The following is an 18918-nucleotide window of genomic DNA, read 5'->3' as shown; positions in this document are numbered from 1 at the left end:
CTCGAACTCAGGACCTTCGCCTTTCAAGGGCAAGTGCGCTACCAACTGACCTACCCAAGCACGACTCACGACCTATCCTGACACCTTCAGTTCCGCCAGTACGTCATAAAATGAAATGCGAATTTGATAAATGTACTCAATCTGTATAACCATATGCTTTGTGAGTATGTTTCTGAGACCACAGATGTTGGTCGGAGAGGTTACTTCTCTTGAAGTGAGTAGCAGTCTACCAGTGTACTTGGTTTGCAAAGGATGGAAGTTGACCTGTGGAGGCAACATTATTTAGTATACATTTGTAATAATATGTTGAAGATATTGGTGAAACTACGTAAGTGGAAGAGTGATAAAACAAACTATTAAATTAATCCAGTTTTTTTATAGATATAGTTGTAACTGTGTGGTTTCTCATTGTTAGAACATTTTGCATGGCTTAAGTTTGCTGTAGAAATTTTATAGTGAAGCACATGGATTTGTCTGATAGGCAGTTATGCACAAAAGGTTGTTAAGAAATATTTTACTAATTTCTCTAAGTGTGTGAACTTCATGAAAAGGTGTTTTGTTGTCGTGACGTAATGAAGGATACTTAAACTTGGGAGTCTGGTTCTCATTTTCCTGTCGTTAAGATTCGTTGCCCATTTTCATTTACTTTCATGACTGTTTGCTTATTCGCTTTACACATTGCACGTTGTTTACTGAGAAACAATTTTGCGAAAATTGGTAAGATATCGTCTTGCATTGCACATTGTAAGTACGGCAAATAAAATTTGGTTTTGGACAGTCACATGAATATTCCTAATAGTAACAGGTTGTATAACAGACGATCGTTCCGTATGCACAGGTATGCCAATAAATTTAATTACCATCAAAGCTCATGTCCGCTGTAAGGTACAGTGATTGTCAGAGTGTATTTGCGAAAATAATATCTCAGTTCAAAGGCTTAATACCAGTAGAAAAGCTCAATAAAGAGCCAGCTTGTGAATTTTCAAGCAGTTTCATCAGAGAGTCAAATGCATTAATTTTTATCTTCATTTGCTGTGTAATTACAACAACAGTTCTGATATAGAGATTGTTTACAAGACTGAGATAAAGATTAACAATATTCAGGGCCAACATTTTGATCTGAATCGTTTTGTTTTGCAGTCAGATGGTATACGTAAATTTAATTGAAAACGGATTTCTTTCTCGCAGGCGAATTGTTTGATTTACTGGCTAGTTTCATATTAATTTTCACATAGTGCTGTTGCCCTGCATTGAAGTTTACATTTTTCGAAATCAAAATAAATTTTACAGGATTTCCAGATACCAACTCGACAGTTAAAACACGAGTTTAAGGTGTAAAAGAAACTTTCACACTGTTCAACTGACGGAGACTCGTCGTTATAAAACCCTAGTTACCAAAACATGCCACATGATGGTTGGCGTAGCTCTATGCGTGTAGTGGAGTTACTAGCGTCCACAGAAATAGGCGAACAACTTGACAGCAAAACAGTGTTGGAAATTTGTAAAGAAACGGGAGCAAAGACATATATGTAAAACTAAATGGAACAATTCTAGCTATATACGCAAAAGTGCACTATGGTTCAAATTCCCGGTACTATTTTGATATCAAGTGTTTTTATTTCTGTGGGCACTAGTAGCGTCTATACCCATACGACCAGGCCCCGGTGTGTTGTATTTTGGGAGATAGTCTCTGAAACGCTGTCTCTCATACACAGGGACATTCTTCGTATGCTCGTACTGGGACTTCGCTCAACACTTGCGATAATTTCTTCCTGTTCTTGCAAAGTTTGTTGACGTGTCCGTTCGGACGAAGAACGTTTACTTGGAAGAGAGCCTGTTGCACGCAAAGTGATAAACACTTTGGTAAACACCCTGAGATCAGGTAATCGTAGAGTCGGAAAGCGTCTGTGGTATTCTTCTCTCGCAGTGGTAGCACTACCGTCACGGAAGCCATAAACATCATATCTGCGTATTCCTCATTACTGTAAACGTGTGGCATTGTTAGCAGCGCTCGTACGAACAAAGTTAACACCAAACACTACACTGCTAACCGATCCGTTGCCGGTACACTGCACAATGCGGCTTACTTATACTATGACTAAAATATGACTTTTCCTCTCCAAATACCATGATTGTATTTAGGTATCGCTTGAAAATCAACCAGGCTCGAATCGGCAGTAATACATAAAAAATTACATAATAAGCAGCTCTGGTGGTCCATCAGTACATTGCATTTCATACAGTTTGTAGCTGCAGAACAACATACATAATAAACACAGACTGTTGTTTTTCCGTAGCTCCAAGAAACGGATTGACTAGCAGTGGCACAAAATGTGCTATCAATACAGGGCGATTACAAATGATTGAAGCGATTTCATAAATTCACTGTAGCTCCATTCATTGACGTACGGTCACGACACTCTACAGATACGTAGAAAAACTCATAAAGTTTTGTTCGGCTGAAGCCGCACTTCAGGTTTCTGCCGCCAGAGCGCTCGAGAGCGCAGTGAGACAAAATGGCGACAGGAGCCGAGGAAGCGTATGTCGTGCTTGAAATGCACTCACATCAGTCAGTCATAACAGTGCAACGACATTTCAGGACGAAGTTCAACAAAGATCCACCAACTGCTAACTCCATTCGGCGATTGTATGCGCAGTTTAAAGCTTCTGGATGCCTCTGTAAGCGGAAATCAACGGGTCGGCCTGCAGTGAGCGAAGAAACGGTTGAACACGTGTATCTGGACATGCTGGAAAATTGGCTCGTGCCACAACTGGAGACAGACAGCACCGACTTCATCTTTCAACAGGATGGTGCTCCACCGCACTTCCATCATGATGTTCCGCATTTCTTAAACAGGAGATTGGCAAACCGATGAATCGGTCGTGGTGGAAATCATGATCAGCAATTCGTGGCATGGCCTCCACGCTCTCCCGACTTAACCCCATGCGATTTCTTTCTGTGGAGTTATGTGAAAGATTCAATGTTTAAACCTCCTCTACCAAGAAACGTGCCAGAACTGCGAGCTCGCATCAACGATGGTTTCGAACTCATTGATGGGGACATGCTGCGCCGAGTGTGGAAGGAACTTGATTATCGGCTCGATGTCTGCCGAATCACTAAAGGGGCACATATCGAACATTTGTGAATGCCTAAAAAAACTTTTTGAGTTTTTGTATGTGTGTGCAAAGCATTGTGAAAATATCTCAAATAATAAAGTTATTGTAGAGCTGTGAAATCGCTTCAATCATTTGTAATAACCCTGTAGATGTGGATGTTGACACTGATGCTCGCACATGGTATACGACGGTGATGGATGATAGTGCGTATCCTTTGAACAAAAGAGAGATGCGACAAGCGACGAGCAGGTACTGAGCTACACGCGAGATGGCCGCCATCTTGTTTGCACAGATGTAACAGGCAATACTCATTGTTGCCCCGATGATGGAGTAATGTGACGTGTGTGGTCCTGTTTGGATCTACTGTTCGTAGCCGTCTGCTGTGTGCTGTGCTAGCGGCTCGCTTGTTATAGGACGGCTTCCATTGTCTGTACTGCAATTAGCGCCTGCACGTCATCGCTGGCGTACAGAGCTTCAGAACGTAGACCTCATACGTGTTAAGCGCTGACCTGGTGACCTCAATACAGAAGTCCTCATCGTTGAGTTAAACAACAGATAAATGTCAAGCGCGACGGTTTGTAGAGTCATTAATTACAACACGCACTCATGACTCCTGAGTTTTAAGATCAATCTGAATAGAATCCGCTAGATCGTCAAGGAAGTCCTAGTCCCTTAAATACAACGCCTCTTTCAGGCCGTATTTCAACACGAGAATGTGATGAGTTCCAAACGTTCGCTCTAGATAACGACCTTCGAAAACTGCGGTATTCTAACAGTCGCTGCTGATCTTTTGTGGACTTCACTGAAATCTTGTAGGGCGAGATGCTGCAGCAGCAGTTTTGTCTAGTTACAGGTTCGACGTCCATTTTTATAAAAAGCAGCTAACACAGGAAAAAATAAATTACGGTTTTATTATCGCTGTGATGTAAAGCGCAGGGCAGTTATTTTTGCAGTTATATGCATGTATTTTCATTCATCGATCTTATATTATCCTGAACTGAGATAATTAGCTTGTGTACATTCTTCAACTTGCGAACTTTTTCCAACGAAACAAAAAAGCAGTTAACAATAGTTGTCGTTAAACAAAACCATAGAACGGCGTCTGCGTGGTGCCACAGAATTCTGTGTCTCAAATATTTGACTTTCCTCGCTGGCTTATTAGTGACAGGTTTACTACACACAGCGAAGGAACTTCAGTCGGCCGCAGTGCTCACTCGCTCACGTGAAAAAAAAAAAAAAAAAAAAAAGAATCTTTGTGAAATAATAATGTACTACAACAAAATGTGTATAATTTTACGATTGATGAATTACCAAGCGTAGCTAAAACTGACATTACGCTTGATGGTGCATGCGGTAGGAGTACCAGCGATAGTGTCCTCACTTTTATGACACTTCGCAAACGTCTTCCCTAATTCCACTCCTGACTTTTAGAGACTCTTACTGCACACATACTGTAGGGAAACCTGTGGAGCTAGCATCTGGATGTGGAGAACAGAATTTTTACTGTCATAATACATCATCTCCAATGGCACGTGACATTGTGGCACTGACCTGTGAGAAGTACAGACATGACCTTCATCATTCATTATATTTTTTTATCATTTGACGAGGGTTCTACACTCCTGGAAATTGAAATAAGAACACCGTGAATTCTTTGTCCCAGGAAGGGGAAACTTTATTGACACATTCCTGGGGTCAGATACATCATATGATCACACTGACAGAACCAAAGGCACATAGACACAGGCAACAGAGCATGCACAATGTCGGCACTAGTACAGTGTATATCCACCTTTCGCAGCAATGCAGGCTGCTATTCTCCCATGGAGACGATCGTAGAGATGCTGGATGTAGTCCTGTGGAACGGCTTGCCATGCCATTTCCACCTGGCGCCTCAGTTGGACCAGCGTTCGTGCTGGACGTGCAGACCGCGTGAGACGACGCTTCATCCAGTCCCAAACATGCTGAATGGGGGACAGATCCGGAAATCTTGCTGGCCAGGGTAGTTGACTTACACCTTCTAGAGCACGTTGGGTGGCACGGGATACATGCGGACGTGCATTGTCCTGTTGGAACAGCAAGTTCCCTTGCCGGTCTAGGAATGGTAGAACGATGGGTTCGATGACGGTTTGGATGTACCGTGCACTATTCAGTGTCCCCTCGACGATCACCAGTGGTGTACGGCCAGTGTAGGAGATCGCTCCCCACACCATGATGCCGGGTGTTGGCCCTGTGTGCCTCGGTCGTATGCAGTCCTGATTGTGGCGCTCACCTGCACGGCGCCAAGCACGCATACGACCATCATTGGCACCAAGGCAGAAGCGACTCTCATCGCTGAAGACGACACGTCTCCATTCGTCCCTCCATTCACGCCTATCGCGACACCACTGGAGGCGGGCTGCACGATGTTGGGGCGTGAGCGGAAGACGGCCTAACGGTGTGCGGGACCGTAGCCCAGCTTCATGGAGACGGTTGCGAATGGTCCTCGCCGATACCCCAGGAGCAACAGTGTCCCTAATTTGCTGGGAAGTGGCGGTGCGGTCCCCTACGGCACTGCGTAGGATCCTACGGTCTTGGCGTGCTTCCGTGCGTCGCTGCGGTCCGGTCCCAGGTCGACGGGCACGTGCACCTTCCGCCGACCACTGGCGACAACATCGATGTATTGTGGAGACCTCACGCCCCACGTGTTGAGCAATTCGGCGGTACGTCCACCCGGCCTCCCGCATGCCCACTATACGCCCTCGCTCAAAGTCCGTCAACTGCACATACGTTTCACGTCCACGCTGTCGCGGCATGCTACCAGTGTTAAAGACTGCGATGGAGCTCCGTATGCCACGGCAAACTGGCTGACACTGACGGCGGCGGTGCACAAATGCTGCGCAGCTAGCGCCATTCGACGGCCAACACCGCGGTTCCTGGTGTGTCCGCTGTGCCGTGCGTGTGATCATTGCTTGTACAGCCCTCTCGCAGTGTCCGGAGCAAGTATGGTGGGTCTGACACACCGGTGTCAATGTGTTCTTTTTTCCATTTCCAGGAGTGTATTTTCAAATGAGGAGGACTGAAAACTTCATCTAATAACGCCAATTGTTACTCTGCGGCGTTCTGTAACCTACGACATAGCGTTTATATTCACAGCAGAAGATGCAACTTAAAAGTTGTGCAGCCGGCCGGAGTGGCCGAGCGGTTCTAGGCGCTACAGTCTGGAACCGCGCGACCGCTACGGTCGCAGGTTCGAATCCTGTCTCGGGCATGGATGTTTGTCATGTCCGTAGGTTAGTTAGGTTTAAGTAGTTCTAAGTTCTAGGGGACTGATGACCTCAGAAGTTAAGTCCCACTGTGCTCAGAGCCATTTGAACCCATTTTTTAAAAGTTGTGCGTGTTTATAAGTGATCTGAACAAATACAGCTACAGCGGACCATTGACCACTTCATTCAATTTCATTTTAACAGGTTTAACAACTGCATTTTTAAAAAGCTGTTCACTGTATGAAGTGTCTAGCAGTCACTGCAAAAAATAACTGTTCTAGTTTCAGGAACATATTTCCATTTATATCGGTAGCAGCAGCAATTGTTCAAGAGTACAGTTACAGAAGATGGGTAAACACGCTACAAATTAAATATTAGAGTTTTGGTCTCAGCACAAAACATAAGCGAACGGTGTTACACTTCACTCACGTGACAGTGTTCGGCAACAGCACACTGTGCACATTCCATTGGTATTCCTTTTCATGAGCGCAGCGCGTGCGGTTGTCACATTGTTTTTGCTCAAGGATCTGTGCATTTCTGTGGTACTAATAATTTATATCAGTGGTTTGAGAAGTAAGGCATAAATTCAGTTCATGAATAATAAAAAAAAAATATACGATGCAGCAGCTTCCATTAGACCTCTGCAAGAAATTCAAAATTGAAATAAGAGTCAAGGAACGATATTCAATATCGTTACAACTATTCTTATCAATTATAGAGCGAGTTTCCAGATTGTTAAACTGTGAATCCGAAAAAGCAACTTAATGGCCATACATTAACTAGACTTCTTTTTATGATGACATTCTAGTGTTCTCTAAAGCAGTTTAATGTCAGCAACGAATGAGAGAATCGATCTTAAAAATTTGAAAACTGTTCTCAAATCAGTTACAATAAGCCTAAGATAATGTATAATTAGCACACGTAAAGAAAATTGTACATATTAAGAATGAGGTCACAGAGTCAGTTTAGTTTTCGTACTTATACCACTTACAGACAAAGGAATAACCAGAAAAATAAATTTTGATTGAAGTGGATCAGCAATGTAAACAGATTTTACAAAAATTGTATTTTCACTTTCATAAAAGAGAAAGTTTAAAATCACTGTGTATTATTAGTTTAGGACTAAAATCGTGAACGTTTCTGTGTAACTAATGTGTCGCCTTGTGATGATTTCTACTGATGACGGGGAAAGAGTTTGTAAGTTCCTTTTCGTGATGACGATAGTTATAATATTTGGCTTGTGGAGCACCCAACTGCGCGGTTATCAGCACCCGAGCAAATTCCCAGTTTTTACACTGACCAGTCTCGCCACTTTTCCAGAATGATGATGAAATGATGAGGACAAAACCAAAACCCAGCCTCCGGGAGGAGAAAATCCACGACCCGGCCGGTAATCGAACCCGCGATCCAGAGGCAGAAACGCTATTCACTAGACCAGGGCTTCCCAACCTTTTCAGCTGGTTGACCCCTTCTTCAGTCGAAAATCCATGGCGGACCCCTAGTCTGTTCCCAATGACCCCTCCTCCCCCCCCCCTCCCCCGAAGTATCAATAGTCTTTGGTTTAGAGATGAATGAAAACAACTTGAAGGTCAAAAATCGACTTATGAAATAGGTAGTGCACTGACAAAGCAAGTTTAACATTTAATGATGCCTAGGGCCGCATACGTGCCAGCGAGTGCTGTGATTAGTCGACAAAGCTCGCTCCGCGCATGCGTAAAAGGTTTCAGCGCTTCTAGCGGTGTGAGACGGCGCACAAACGACCCCCGTATTGTTGCGAAACAGTCGGTCAGAGAAGCCGCATTCTCCGGCACTAAACTGTGTGTGCGTTCTCACTTCCGAACCGCAAAGGCTGCTTGGGAATACGACCTGAAGTAAAAGTACACATTTTTTTTTCACACGAAAAAAATAGTGGTGAATTTGATTTTCACATTTTTATTCAATAATTTTACTCATTATTTTACACCAATTTGGTGAAAGGTGGCCGCGGAACCCCTAGAAAGAGCCGGCGGACCCCTAAGGGGTCCCTGCACTAGACCACTCTCTTTTCGCGCATCAGCATGGTGATTCGTACATTTTCCGGGCTGTGACCAGGCTGTTGTGAGTGGACGTTACGGTCGGCTGGCCATACATACCGGCGATGGCCTCGGAGTCGGTGCGGCAGAATTCGTGTCTTTCGGGAGCTTTTGGAGTTGCATGTCTGGCATTGGTGGAAGTCTCAGAAGCCAAGTAGAAAAACCCAACGTTTCGTCCCCATCTGCGGATGACATTTTCAAGAGGGATCGTAGCCTCTTCGAGTGTCCGACTCATACCACAGAGTGCCAGGCACCGGAAGCGGCTGCGTCCCTTCCTCACGTATGGTAGCGACGTGGCGTGTGAGGGAGAGCACATTACATGCTTAAGGAAGAACGACCACCGTCCATGTACTGTTACATTTTTATAAGGATAGTCTTCCGCGGCCGTTGCCACAATAAAATTGATCGCATTGTCAGTGTGTCAAATTCTTCGATGTTTCGATCACGGTTGTAAATGCGCTTCCTCATGGTGTTTTTGCAAGCTTTACACACTGACAACGCAGTCACATATCCAGAAGAATTTTATTGATCGTTACATTTCTTTCGTTAGTGGAACAAGCGAAAGTATATGTTTGAATAACTAAGTGAAATGATTGGTTGTGAAATATCATACGAAATGAAAAGGGAGCGCAAAAGTAGTAAATTGAGCAAACTGTTGACGGAAAGGGATTTCGTTAAAAGTTACCCTGTTGTAATCTACACACAGAGGTGACAAAACTCATTGGATCCCTCCTAATATCGTGTCGGGCGTCCTTTTTCCCGGCTTAGTGCAATACCTCGACTTGGCATGGAGTGAACAAGTCGTTGGAAATCCCCTGCAGAAATACTGAGCCGTGCTACCTCTATAGCCGTCCATAATTGCGAAAGTACTGCAGGCGCAGGATTTTATGCGCAAACTGACTTCTCGATTATGTCTCATAAACGTTCGATGGGATTCATGTCCGGCGATCTGGATGGCCAAATCATTCGTTCGAATTGTCCATAATGTTCTCCAAATCAGTCTCGAACAATTGCTGCCTGGTGACATTGTGCATTGCAATCCATAAAAATTCAATCGTTGTTTGGGGATATACAGTAAATGAATTGCTGCATATGGTCTTCAGGCAGCCGAACACAACTATTTCCACTCAATGATCGGTTCAGTTGGACCAGAGCATCCCTAGTCCATCCTATGTAAACACAGCCCACGCCATTATGCAGCCACCAACAGCTTGCACAGTGCCTTGTTGGCAACTTGGGTCCACGGCTTCGTGGGATTTGCGCCACACTCGAACTCTACCATCAACTCTTACCGACTGAAAGCCGGACTCATCAGACCAGGCCACGCTTATGCAGTTGTGTACGGTTCAATCAGAATTTAAAAGAGCGTTGCAGGACTTAAGGGGCTCCGGAACGCCCTATACTTGCAATGTTAAAATAACGCTTATAAATTACATCTTTCCTCACAAAGTATTTGAGGTAGGAAGTTGAACTTTTTACAGATTATTTATTGGAATATGGGCTACAACTTAACACAGGGATTTTACAAAATTTTAGTTCAGTTATTAAAGATGATTTTTTTTCAATTGTAATGAAAATTCACAACATTTTTTTGCAATTTTTTATTTATGTATTCAAAAATATACAGTTTTTTGGAAAAAGGCTGTGTTAAATTATGCAGAAGGTACTGTGTAACATTTACTGAAAGTTTGAAACAAATATGTTTGGAAGATCCTTAGAAAACATGTAATTAGTGGGAGAAAATAAAAGTTTTGGGAATCGAGCGACAAAGATTGGATTAACTTTTTAGTGCATTCCAGGTCCATAGGATGGATTATCTTCATCCTCTGCAAACTCCTCCTCCAGCTTTCTCTTGTTCCTCCTCCTGTTTACTCTTGCTTGTATTTCTAGACTCTTTACAGCCCTGTCTGCAGCCCGAAGGCGTTCCTTGTCTAAAGCAAGCATCGCTCGTACCATGTTAGAACCTATCTTCATTCCCATATTTCTAAATACCTTTGGCTTTCCAACATTTCTCCTTTTCTTAAAAGCCTTCAGAGGATTTCTAATAACTTTACTTTTACTCATTATTATACTTCAACAGAACAGAGACTCAAGAAACAGAATTAATTACGAATATTTTCGAGATAACGACAGAGTAAATAAACATGAAACAATCGACAATCACACCAGCGATATGTATTGAACCATCACAGGTTAGCCACAACACATACTTTATCTCACATCACTAAAATGTACCTGATGAACACGGACGTTAATAATAACACCATTTGACAGCAGTTTAACAGCGCCACAGTGGGTCACGCCCATGTAGAACACATTTAAAAAAAATTTAAAAATAGTTGTAGTATTCGGAATTGAATAAATTATATATCTATTAAAAGGTAATAGTCTGTAGATTCAGAAAAAGCAAAAAAGTAAAAATTGAACTTTTCATGATTTTGAGCCTTTCCGGAGCCCCTTAAGATCAAATAAGGCAGAAGGGATCGATAAAATTCCTCAGAATTTCTAAAATCATTGGGGCAAGTGGCAACAAAACCTCTATTCACGTTGGCGTGTAGAATGGATGAGTCTGCCGACATACCATCTGACTTTCGGAAAAGCATCATCCACACAATTCTGAAGACGGCGAGAGCTGACAAGTGCGAGAATTATCGCACAATCAGCTTAACAACTCATGCATCCAAGTTGCTTACAAGAATCATATACAGAAGAATGGAAAAAAACTGAGGATGAGCTAGATGACGATCAGTTTGGCTTTAGGAAAGGTAAATGCACGAGAGAGGCAATTTTGGTGTTGCGGTTAATAATGGAAGCAAGCCTAAAGAAAAATCAAGACTCGCTCATAGGATTTGTCGACCTGGAAAATGCATTCGACAATGTGGAATGCTGCAAGATGTTCGAAATATACAATATTTACAACAACCAATAGGTAATAATAAGAGTGGACGTCTAAGAACGAAGTGCTCGTATCAAAAAGGGTGTAAGACAAGGATGTAGCCTTTCGCTCCTATTGTTCGATCTGTATATCGAGGAAGCAATGATGGAAACAAAAGAAAGATTCAGGAGTGCAACTGAAATTCAAGGTGAAAGGATATCAATGATACGATTCACTGATGACATTGCTATCTTGAGTGAAAGTGAAGAAGAATTACATGATCTGCTGAACGGAATGAACATGAGTACAGAGTATGGAGTGACAGTAGATCGAAGAAAGACGAAGGTAATGAGAAGTAGTAGAAATGAGAACAGCGAAAAACTTAACATCAGGATTGATGGTCACGAAGTAGAGGAAGTAAGGAATTCTGCTACCTAGGCAGCAAGCAGGACATCAAAAGCAGACTAGCAGCGGCAAAAAAGGACATTCCTGGCCAAGAGAAGTCTACTAATAACAAACATCGGCGTTAATTTGAAGAAGAAATTTCTAAGAATGTACGTCTGGAGTACAGCACTGCATAGTAGTGAAACATGGACTGTGGGAAAACCGGAACAGAAGAGAATCAGAGCATTTTAAATGTAGTTCCAGAGACGAATGTTGAAAATTAGGTGGAGTGATAAGGCAAGGAATGAGGAGGTTCTGCGCAGAATCGGAAAGGAAAGAAATATGTGGAAAACACTGATAAGGAGAAAGGACAGGATGACAGGCCATCTGTTAAGACATGAGGGAATGAATGACTTCCATGGCACTAGAGGGAGCTGCAGAGGGCAAAAACTGTAGAGGAAGACAGAGATTGGAATGCATCCAGCAAATAATTGAGGACGTAGGCTGCAAGTGCTACTCTAAGATGAAGAGGTTAGTACAGGAGAGGAATTCGTGGCGGGCCGCATGAAACCAGTCAGAAGAGTGATGACCAAAAACAAGAAGAAAGGGTTCATCCGATATGATGACGAGCCCAGGAGAGGCGGTGCAAGTGATGTTGTGCTTTTAGAAAAGGCACTATCGTTGGTCGTCTGCTGCCGCTGCCCATAACGCGACAGTGCCTTATCGGATACACTCGTCGGACATCCCACAGTGTTGCTTGTAAGTTGCCACTGGCAAATCTACGCAAACGCCGCTGATCTCTGTCGTTAAGTGAAGGCGTCGGCTACTGCGTTGTCCGTGATGAGTGGCAACGACTGAAATTTTGTACTCTCGGCACACTCTTGACGCTGCGGATCTCGGAATACTGAATTCCCCAACCATTTCCGAAACGGAATGTCCCATGCCTCTAGCTCCAACTACCATTCCGCGTTCAAATTCTATTCCCGTCGTGTGTCCACATCCACCTCTTACACTTTTCACATGAATCGCCTGGGTACAAATGACAGCTCGACCGTTGAACCGTCTTTTCATACCTTGTGTACGTGACACTACCGCCACCTGTATACGTGCACACCGGAATCCAATTACTTTTGTCACCTCAGTGTAAATGTTTATGACATGGAAGGACGGCTGATGACTTACTGCACTGCCCGCTACATCGTGTGTTTCACAGTTTTTGCGTAAAACGTGAAGGGGTGATACATCACGTCATTGGGAACAACTTTTGTTAGAGACAAACTGTCGCTGATGCTTCCCGGCAACGCTAGGCGGCTTCTACCATTCGCTGGTCCTGGGACGACGGGATTTCATCGAACGTGCGGGGCCAAACTAGGTGTGCTGCATCCTCATACTGCCTATCCCAATAAATTGATTCAATGGTAACAAGTTTGTTTGCGCGGCCATCATTCGGAGCAAGCACAGCACGCATAAAATCGCCAGCGTTTTTGACAGACGGCATAAACACAGGATACACAGCAGACAGTTCAATACAAAACTACAACCCAAAACTGGCAATAGACTTAGACATACACTAGAAAGGATGGCCGGCCGATGTGGCCGAGCGGTTCTAGGCGCTTCAGTCTGGAACCGCGCGACTGCTACGGTCGCAGGTTCGAATCCTGCCTTGGGCATGGATGTGTGTGATGTCCTTAGGTTAGTTAGGTTTAAGTAGTTCTAAGTTCTAGGGGACTGATGACCTCAGATGTTAAGTCCCATAGTGCTCAGAGCCATTTGAACCATTTTTAGAAAGGATGTATACAGGGTGAGTCACCTAACGTTACCGGTGGACATATTTCGTAAACCACATCAAATACTGACGAACCGATTCCACAGACCGAACGTGAGGAGAGGGGCTAGTGTAATTGTTTAATACAAACCATACAAAAATGCACGGAAGTATGTTCTATAACACAAACCTACGTTTTTTTAAATGGAACCACGTTAGTTTTGTTAGCACATCTGAACATATAAACAAATATGTAATCAGTGCCGTTTGTTGCATTGTAAAATGTTAATTACATCCGGAGATATTGTAACCTGAAGTTGACGCTTGAAACCTCCGACATTCAGTTGCGTGTTGTAACAAACACGGGCCACGGTCGGCGAGCAGCATCTGCAGGGACATGTTTACGATGACGACCGCGTTTACGAGTGTGGCTGTAGTGCACTGTTGTGGTTTGGTCTAGCTGTCGCGGTGTCCGCATGTAGCGCTTGCTGCTATTGTTGTTCTGCATTCGTCTCCGCACGCAGACCAACTGTAGTACACCGTGTTACCAGACGTCTGTGATAGTGTAGTGTTGTAGGAACTGTGACCATGGTGTATTCGAACTCTGAAAAGGCGGAGATGATACTCATCTATGGCGAGTGTCGACGAAATGCAGCTGAAGCCTGAAGGGTGTATGCAGAACGGTACCCGGACAGAGAGCATCCAACGTGCCGCACATTGCAAAACATCTACCGCCAACTGTATGCAACAGGTATGGTCGTAGCACGCAAACGGGTCCGTAACAGGCCCGTCACAGGAGAAGCGGGTGCAGTTGGTGTGTTAGCTGCTGTTGCCATGAACCCACACATGAGTACACGGGACATTACGAGAGCCGGTGGACTGAGTCAAAGTAGTGTCAAGCGCATACTGCATCGTCACCGCTTTCACCCGTTTCATGTGTCGCTACATCGGCAATTACATGGTGATGACTTTAATCATCGAGTACAATTCTGTCAATGGGCATTAACAGAGAATGCGTTGCAGTTCTACCTGTTTACCGATGAAGCGGGTTTCACAAACCACAGGGCAGTGAATCTACGGAACATGCATTACTGATCCGTGGACAATCCTCGCTGGCTCAGACAGGTAGAGCGACAGCGACCGTGGACTGTAAATGTATGGTGCAGAATCATTGGCGACCATCTCATTGGTCCTCACTTCATTGCAGGAGCCCAAACAGCTGCAACATACATCGCGTTTCTACAGAATGATCTGCCAACGTTGCTCGAAAATGTCCCACTGGAAACGCGTCGACGTATGTGGTATCAGCATGATGGTGCACTTGCACATTCCGCAATTAACACTAGGCGGACCCTTCACAGAATGTTCGACGGGCGTTTCATAGGACGTGGAGGACGCATAAATTGGCCAGCCCGTTCTCCTGATATTACACCTCTGGACTTCTTTCTGTGGGGTACGTTAAAGGAGAATGTGTACCGTGATGTGCCTACAACCCCAGAGGATATGAAACAACGTATTGTGGCAGCCTGCGGCGACATTGCACCAGATGTACTGCGGCGTGTACGACATTCATTACGCCAGAGGTTGCAATTGTGTGCAGCAAATGATGGCCACCACATTGAACATCTATTGGCCTGACATGTCGGGACACACTCTGTTCCACTCCGTAATTGAAAACGGAAACCACATGTGTACGTGTACCTCACCCCTCATGGTAATGTACATGTGCGTCAGTGAAACAGACCAATAAGAAGGTGTTAGCATGTAGACGTAATGTGCTGTTCCAGTCTCTTCTGTACCTAAGGTCCATCACCGTTCCCTTTGGATCCCTACGTAATTCGGTGCTCTCCGATACACACGATCAAACAGCGGAGGAATGGTACTCAAGCGTCAACTTTAGGTTACAATATCTCCGGATGTAATTTACATTTTACAATGCAACAAACGGCACTGATTACGTATTTGTTTATATGTTCAGATGTGCTAACAAAACTAACGGGGTTCCATTTAAAAAAACGTAGGTTTGTGTTAAAAAATATACTTTTGTGCATTTTTTTATGATTTGTATTAACCAATTACACTAGCCCCTCTCCTCACGTTCGGTCTGTGGAATCGATTCGTCAGTATTTGATGTGGTTTACGAAATATATCCAATGGTAATGTTAGGTGACTCACCCTGTATATCAATTACTGTGTAACACTTGTTGTGGCAGGCACATAAGACAAACGAACAGAATGTTTGATGTCAGATAAAGAGGACAGATGTGAGCCTGGAAGTACGGGACACACCACTCCGCATTTTCTGAAGACCTTAGAGAACACAACCCCAAACCAATCTCTAGAGAAGAAGTTACGAAAATAATTAGAATCAACAACGAAAACAACTCGCAACATTGCAAGAAAGTTGCCACTTACCAAAAACCAAAGAAGAAAAGGAAATCCTGTTGAACGATGGAGTACACATGACAAACAAGTCATTGTTCACATTAATAGATGAAATAATGGAGTACCACTCCAGCAGAGGATTATTACCACAATAACACCACCCAACTCCTTTCCACTCACTCGTTCATGAACTCTCCACAAAATATTTAAACAAAACCTCAAATCAGGTGGACACAACTTTCATGCACTCTCTGACAGCTACTACATTCCTATTCAGCTTTCTACAACTCGCCTGAATAACAACCGACACAACCGCACACAACTACGAAAAAAAGGTTACATATACACTTTCTCCCGCTCTTACACACACACACTCACACACACACACACACACACACACACACACACACAGAGAGAGAGAGAGAGAGAGAGAGAGAGAGAGAAAGAGAGAGAGAGAGAGAGAACAGAAATGAACAGACGTTATTTTTCAGCATATACTTCGTTAAGTTGGCAACATGTAAAAAAATGGACCAAACAGGAAGAGACAGAGTGGGCGTACTGCAGTTACGAATTGAAATCACAGTTTTCGCGAAAATGGATAATAGTTAGTGACAAAAGACTAATAGTGCTTCACAACAGTTAGCGCAAACACAATACATTTAAATCCTATGGATATTAGCAACTGGGACGGAATACAGACTTGGGAGGGGGGATCATGTTTAAAGAATTTTAATTAAGCTTCCAAATCTGCAAAAAGATATCTAGTTTCTCGAAAAATCAATTTTCCGATACTCCGATGAACTGGCGAGTCAACTCTGTGTACTGGAGGATAATTCTGAGACCGATTGCTCCAATATTTCTACCTATATTACGTGACTGAGCTTTTAACTATAACGTTTTAATAGCTGGGAGGCTTCATTAACTGTGGGTCGCCAATTTTTGATTAAATATTCGAGCTGTTTTTCCGTTCATAGTTTTTGTAGCTTCACAGTATAAAACTGTACAGCGTGTACTTAGTAATACATATTTTTCTAAATGAAAATAATGAAATGAGCGTTTGGCGTCATTGGCCGGGAGGCCCCTTGCGGGGCAGGTCCGGCCGCCTCAGTGCAGATCTTATTACATTCGACGCCACATTGGGCGACCTGCGCGCCGGATGGGGATGAAATGATGATGAAGACAACACAACACCCAGTCCCTGAGCGGAGAACATCGCCGACCCAGCCGGGAATCGAACCTGGGCCCGTAGGACGGCAATCCGTCACGCTGACCACTGAGGTATCGGGGAGGACACTTTTCTAAATGCAGGGGATAAACAAAAACATGGAAACACAGCGAGAACTGCATGCTTGAACAAAAATGCAAATACTAGCCAAGTATACATGCTTTGCTCTTGCATTTGACCACGTAGATAGTATGATATTTTCTCGCTTCCCATGCCCGGGTTCCCGGGTTCGATTCCCGGCGGGGTCAGGGATTTTCTCTGCCTCGTGATGGCTGGGTGTTGTGTGCTGTCCTTCGGTTAGTTAGGTTTAAGTAGTTCTAAGTTCTAGGGGACTTATGACCACAGCAGTTGAGTCCCATAGTGCTCAGAGCCATTTGAACCATTTTTTGAGTATGATCTTTCGTTTAGTACATTACATGCACTGGGTCCTGACAAGACGATTGAAATAATTCACAAAGTAAAACTGATTACCTATCTCTGGTTACACACTTTAAAATGTTACTAATGTAGATATTTTATGAAACAACATAAGATTCAACAGCCGATCGGTTGCACATAAACATTAGGTACATTGACCTAGGTTTCGACACCTACTAGGGGTGCCTTCATCAGAATGAAATGTTGCTAAATCGTAAAATAAGCTTTTTAGTATTGTATTTTTACGATTGAGCAACATTTAATTCTGATGAAGACACCCCTAATAGGTGACGAAACCTCGGTCAATGTACGTACCGTTTATGTGCAACCGGTTGGCTGTTTAATCCTATGCTGAGACTGGTATACGGTTGCTGAATGACAACCCTTTTCAAAACTGTATTTTATAGAAGTAGCAAACACAAAAATATCACTGATGAAATGCAGTGAATTAACATTTCTACTGAATACGCCCTAGTTCTTTGAATTAGTTGGCCAAATACATAATTGCGAACGTCTGTACAAGAATTGCTATAACTTCTCCAGCGAGCGCTACAGGCACCAAAAGGTCGATAAAAGATTGACAGTTAGTTGGAGAAACAGTTAATGATCTTTCTGCTCACAAAATGCGACGATGGCAACTCGTAATTACGATCGCATCTGGACCATCAACGTCCTCATGCTGACGCTAAGGTTAAGCTGCCACGTTCTGCTGCCACGTCTTTCCTTTCGCTTGATGTCCACACACTTAGTAGGGCTTGGAGGCGGGCCTTGGACACTGAGCATATGCAAAGACGTAGGCTTGACGCTTGTAGGGAGGCTGGAGCGGCAGTTCCAAACGTGGCGCCGGCCCCACGGGCCATTTGACGTCACTCGGGCCCGGGCGAGGTCCACAAGAAAGACAGGCCCTTACAACGACCTTGTGACGTCACGCTAGTCGGTTTTTCCGCCACACTTCGCGAACGCTCGGCTCCGTGCAGGGCGCAAGGGAAATCAACATATTGTAACATCACAATAGGGGTCGTTTCACGATTAAAAAAAAAAGAGTGATGCAACTAATTAATCTCACTCCGAACAACCGCATGCCTGTAGAAGCAAAATGGGTCTACACATTTCTTTTTCATTCGTATGTGACGTCCTGTGTCCTGAGTTCAATTTTTCGCCCTTCCTGAAAGTGTGAGGTCAAGTGTGAATCATTTGAATGCAGTAGCAGACGAACCAGAGAAGTGGTGGGTTTCTTAATCGTCTACGAACCTAAACGGTGTCGGTGGAAGGCAGAGAGCAGGGAAAGGAGGGCTTGGCCAAAGATGAGTGAAGCAAAACGTTTTCCTAGCGGAGGTTGGTCATGCGCCTCCTCCACCACCTCGGGCGGTTCGGAGAGAGCTCCGCGCGACGGTTACAGGTGGAGTTGTACTGAAGACAGGTAAGCGACCAGA

Source organism: Schistocerca nitens, chromosome 1 (assembly GCF_023898315.1).
Source record: "Schistocerca nitens isolate TAMUIC-IGC-003100 chromosome 1, iqSchNite1.1, whole genome shotgun sequence".
Taxonomy (NCBI): domain Eukaryota; kingdom Metazoa; phylum Arthropoda; class Insecta; order Orthoptera; family Acrididae; genus Schistocerca; species Schistocerca nitens.
Note: the sequence above shows the minus strand (reverse complement) of the source record.